This window comes from Chiloscyllium plagiosum, chromosome 45 (assembly GCF_004010195.1).
Source record: "Chiloscyllium plagiosum isolate BGI_BamShark_2017 chromosome 45, ASM401019v2, whole genome shotgun sequence".
NCBI lineage: Eukaryota > Metazoa > Chordata > Chondrichthyes > Orectolobiformes > Hemiscylliidae > Chiloscyllium > Chiloscyllium plagiosum.
This window is the reverse complement of record NC_057754.1, coordinates 10,509,776-10,515,947: the sequence shown is the minus strand read 5'-3', so window position 1 is coordinate 10,515,947 and position 6,172 is coordinate 10,509,776.

The window sequence follows — 6,172 nt, the reverse complement described above, 5'->3', positions numbered from 1 at the left end:
ATCCTCTGTTGCTCTTTAAAAGCTTCCCAGTCCTCAGTTTTCCCACTTATCTTTGCTATGTTTTTCTCTTTTAACTTTATATGTTTCTTAACTTCCCTCATCAGCCACGGCCACCCATGCCTCCTCCTGGGATCTTTCTTCCTTTTTGGAATGAACTGATCCTGCAACTTCTGCATTATACACAGAAATATCCGCCATTGTTCGTCCTCCACTGCCTTTATAAGTTTCTAGGAATTCATTCGATCTGGGCTGTCTATAGTTTCCTTTTCACTCTTGACCAAACATTTCTCTAGACATCCAACATTTTCTACACCTACCAGCCTTGCCTCTCACCCTAACAGGAACATACTGTAATTTTGTAAGCCTCAAGAAGGTCACCCCTCATTTCCGACGCTCAAGTGAAAACAGCCCCAGCCTGTTCAGCCTCTCCCTATAGCTCAAATCCTCCAACCCATACTCAATTCAAACTTGAGTGGAGTTTGTTTTTGTCTCTAAGCAATGAACTAATTGGGTGATTCAACCCATTGTTACCTTTCTGAGTACACTTGGTGCTGTCTCAAATAGTTCTGCTGCTTTTAACTTTCTTAAAGTACACCCACATCTTCATAACAATGTGGTCTCTTCTCCACTGGGGAGAGAGAAAACCTACTTGCGGAACGTTTCAGAGAACATCTCTGTGACACACGCACTAAACAATCCCACCGCCCTGTGGCCGACCACTTCAACTCCGTCCCACTCTGCCAAGGACATGCAAGTCCTAGACCTCCTCCCCCACCAAATTCTAGGCACCCAACACCTGGAGGAAGAACACCTCATCTTTCGTCTTGGAACCCTCCAACTACACGGGATCAATGTGGATTTCACCAGTTTCCTCATTTACCCTCCTCCCACCTTATCCCAGATTCAACCTTCCAATTTGGCACCACCTTCTTGAACTGTCCTATTTGTCCATCTTCCTTCCCACCTATCTGCTTTGCCCGCTGCTCTGGTCTATCACCATCACCCTCCCCTTTCATCCAACTATCACATTCTCAGCTACCATCCCCCCAGCCCCAACTCCCCTCTCATTTATCTCTCAGTCCCCTTGGCCCATCCACCACAATGGTTGGCTGACACAAAATAGTTGACAGTCAGAAATGCTGCCACTTTAGTGTCTGTCTGAGACAGGACTACGGTCAAAGACTGTTCATGTATAAATAAATGATGACTGGTGGTGGAAAACCAGGCTCTGTTGAGTTATTTAGCACACAGTATTCCAGAAATAAGAAATAAGTATCATGGGATTTGTATTATAGACTTCCCAAAGTCAGCAGGAAATTGAGAGGTAAATTTGAAAGGAGATCACAGATATCTGTAAGAATAATGAGGTGATAATTAGGGAATGTTAGCCTTCCAAACATAGATTGGGACTGCCATAGTTTTAAGGGCTTGGATGGAAAGGAATTTGTCTAGTGTGTACAAGAAAATATTTTGATTCACTATGTAGATGTACCTGCTTGTGAAGGAGGAAAACGTGACCTACTCTTGGGAAATAAGGTGGGGCAGGTGACTGAGGGGTCAGTGGGGGAGCACTTTGAGGCCGGCGACCATAATTCCATTAGTTTTAAAGTAGTGATGGAAAATTATAGACCGGATCTAAAGGTTAAAGTTCTAAATTGGAGGAAGTCAATTTTGATGGTAATAGGAGAAAGTGAGGACTGCATGTGCTGGAGATCAGGAAAAGCGCAGCCGGTCAGGCAGCATCCGAGGATCAGGAGAGTTGATGTTTCGAACACAAGCCCTTCATCAGGAATGTGGGGGTAGGCCCAAGGGGGCTGAGAGATAAGTAAATCTGATGGGCTGAAGGGCCTCTTCTCTACTGTATGTTTCTATGAAGTGAGGTCCTGGAGAGGGTGCAGAGGACAATCACTGGAACAGGTTGAGGGACAAGGAATTTTAGTTGCAAGTTTAAATTGGAGAAACTGCCATTATTCTCTTTAAAGCAAAGGATTATGGCAAAGTTTAAATAGGTTTAGATGATAAGGAAAAGCTGATCTCATTAGCTGATTGTAGGAGGAGCATGGAGTGTGAGGAAGAAATGGTGTGCAGTGTGTGACCATGACCTGATATTCAATGCTTACGCTGAAAGGCTGATAACACCCAGGTCCTGATGAAGTAAGTGACTCTCAGATCTTGATTTGAGGTCTACTTTTCAGTTCCCTTTCTTAAAATCCTCTTCCAATTTCCTGCAAAAGAGATTTAAAAAAGCCATCACTATCAGGCCAGGACAGAAATTCAGAAGGGACAAGTATTTCTTTGATTGTGATGTGGAAGTACCAGATGTTACCTGATGAAGGAGCAACGCTCCAAAAGTTAGTACAGCCAAATAAACCTGTATTTCGGGCTCTGGAACCTACGCAGCATGTTTAAGAAACCGCCCCTTCCATCACCTGGGCCCATCGCTCCCACGGGCACTGCCTCATTCTCACTGTTTAAGGACCCATTTAACAAAAAGCTTGCAATCGCTCCCTGCATGCTTCATACACTTCCGAGTTAAAAATCACACGACACCAGGTTATAGACCAACAAGTTTATTTGGAATCACTAGCTTTTGAAGCGCTGCTCCTTTGTCTGGTAGCTAGTGGGGCAGGATCATAGGACACAGAATTCATAGCAAAACATCATAGTGTTATATAACTGATACGCTATTGAACAAACCTGGATTGCTGTTAAGTCTTTCATCCTTTAGAATGGGGTTGCAGGTTTTGATTCATTAATACGTAAATTGCAGAACTTCTTTCAAATCACATTCCAGAGATAATCTGAAGGTTTTATTTAAAAAAAAAGGTGACGTCTCAGTTCAGACAATGCGTTAAAGGTGTGAGGTTAGAGTCTGTCTGTATCCCAACCTTGAGTCGGACTGGTTCGATTTCCAAAGTAGAAATTTATAAAATGTCACATGGATTGACTGCCGACAGATTGTGCAGTGTGAGTGTGAGTGAGAGAGAGTATATAGTGTAGAGTGTAGAGTTACCTGATGAAGGAGCATCTTAACTTTGTCCACCCCAGTCCAACACCAGCACCCCCATATCTCAACTAATTGGGCCATCGTTACAGGCTTGGAGGAAATTTGATTGAAGTTTTCAGTGTCCTGAGGGGTCTGGACGTAGGAGATAGGGAGAAACTGTTTCTGTTTACAAATCAATTGGGAACCAAAGGACATAACTTGAAAGTAAAATCCAAAAGATGCAAATGCAAGATGAGAGACTTTTCCCGCAGTGAATAGTTCGGATTTGGAATGCACTCCCTGGAAATGTGGTAGTGGCAACTTTAAACAAGATGGTCAAGAGTAGATCTGTTAATTATGCAAAGAGAAACAATATGAAGGGTAATTGGAAAGGTAAGAGAATGAGAGTAAGGCATATTGCTCATAGAGTGGCTCAGTGGTCAGTACTGCTACCTCACAGGATCAAGAACCAGGTTCGATTCCACCCTTGGACAACTATTTGTGTGACCTTTGCATATTCTCCCCATGACTGCACAGGTTTCCTCAGGTTGCTCTCGTTTCTTCCCACAATCCAAAGATGTGTCGGCTCGTTGGGTTAGCCATGAGAAGTGCAGGGTTATAGGGATAGGGTCAGTCTGTGCGGAATGCGCCTCTGGGGCTTGGTATAGGCTGCTTCCATGCCGTGGGATTCCATATCTTGGAGAGCCAGTGCAGGTACAATGTGCAGTCTGGCCTCCTTCTGCACCACGACAATTTTGTGACTCTGCTATCAGCTTTCCTTCCATTCTGCTGCCTGGTTCAGTCATACCTGATAAAAGGCAAGCCAGATACCAAACAGAAATCAGAACACAGCAGTTCACAACAGCTACTCAAGACAGTCAAAAGTTGGACGCAATGTTGCATGGGGAGCAACACTGAGCCCACTGTTGGGTATCAGAAATCTGAACTTTAACCTTTAACCTTGGGACAGAATTCCAGTAAAACTCAAATAGAAATTTAAAATTAATAAAACATTGTAGCGTAGTTTTTAAATTCCATTGTTGACTGAATAAGTCATCAGCAAGTGATCAAATGCTGTAGCTTTGAATTGACTGATTACCAAATTAAGAGGTAAAGTTAACAGTGAGGACGACTATAAACACTTAATAAGTGACAATAAAGGCAGCAATAAAATGGGGAATTTCAGGTAACATGTAGCAGATACTGTTTTATTTGGAGAGCAAACATTTTTTGTATAATTGTATCAGCATCTAACAGTTCCTGTAAGCTCTTCAATCTGCATCGATTAATAAACTTGTCTTATTCATTCACGAGATATGGGCATCACTGGCTCGGTCAGTATTTACGGCCCGTCCCTATATGGCCTGCAGGTGGTGATGCTGAGCTGCCTTATTGAACGGTCGCAGTCCAAGTTCTGTAAGGACACTCACAATATTGTTAGACAGGGAGTTCCAGGAGCTGGACTCAACAAAAGAGAAGGAATGGCAATATATTGGCAATAGGATGGTGAGTGTCTTGCAGGGGAACTTGCAGGTGCTGATCTTCCCACACGTCTGTTGTCATTGCCCTTCTAAAAGGTAGCGGTGGCAGGTTGGAGGTTAACTTATGCACTGGAGAATTCCCAGTCTCTGACCTGTTATTACTCCATGTGGAAAATGCTATATGAGTAGTTTTTGATGGCAGTTTAAAACGTTTGCCTCAATTCTGTCACAAAAACACATGAAATACTTCACTGAACGACCATTGTCATTTTAAAGCTAAAAACTGAATCCTGCCATTTCAGGAACACAGCATAGCTTCACACTAATCTCTGATTTAACGGAATGTGTCCACTGTTCCTGTCTTGAAACACAGTTGTAATGAAACGTCTCCTCTGTTTCATGGAAATCGGAACGATGATGGTTACAAAACAGAAGTAAGTCGCTGCTTTCACAGGGACTTTGGTACCATCTTTCCATCCATTCAGCCCTGTGGCCTTTCACATCACACAGCCTGACCTTGGTAAGTGTGAAAGTATATTGGACAGAAGCACGGGTTCCTTGCAAACTTTCAAAATTAATCCACACAGGGACTTTGCTGCAGGAAAGACATGAAAAAGACTAAAATGTTTTATCATTCTCAGTGTGACCCTGAAGACTATGACCAGGCTGAAATTCTGTTCCTGCCATACATTCCTCACCCTAGATGGTCACTTCTGAGCTCCATCCTAGTTATGTTCAACACTCAGGTGGGAGAGAGAAAAATTTACAATAATATGTCTCGAACAAAGGTCGATATGCTGTTTGCTATTTATCCAGAATAATATACAGAAACCATATTCGTTTTTCAAAATCAACAACCTCTCAGAATGAAAGGATAACAGGAAGGATGTGGAAGCTTTGGAAAGTTTTCAGAAGAGATTTACTAGGATGTTGCCTTGTATGGAAGGAAGGGCTGAGGGACTTGAGGCTGTTTTTGTGAGAGAGAAGAAGGTTGAGAGGTGACTTAATTGAGACATACAAGATAATCAGAGGGTCATATAGGGTGGACAGTGAAAGCCTTTTTCCTCAGTTGGTGATGGCTAGCATCAGGGGACATAGGTTTAAATTGAGGGGTCATAGATATAGGACAGATGTCAGAGGTAGTTTCTTTACTCAGAGAGTAGTAGGGCCGTGGAATACCCTACCTGCAACAGTAGTAGCCTCGCCAACTTTAATGGCATTTAAATAGTCATTGGATAGACATATGGATGCAAATGGAATAGAGTAGGTTAGATGGGCTTCAGATTGGTTCCACAGGTTGGCACAACATCAAGAGCCGAAGGGCCTGTCCTGCGCTATAATGTTCTATGTTCTGTGTTCTATGATTCAATCCTTAACATGATCAACAGTAACAAAACCACTGAACCCAATGCCCTGTCATCACTTGTGAACTCACTGGTGGGTCAGGCAGGAGGATGACTGAGTGAAGCCCTTCCCCAAACAGAGCAGATGTATGGTCTCTTCCCAGTGTGAACTCGCTGGTGTATCAACAGATCCTTTTTACTTTTAAAGGTCTCCTTACAAGCAGAGCATTGAAAAGGTCTCTGATCGGTATGAACAAGTTGATGTGTCAGAAGGTGGGATGACCGAGTAAATCCCTTTCCACATATGGAACAGGTGAACGGCCTCTCCCCAGTATGAACTCGCTGATGAAGCACTAGTCAGA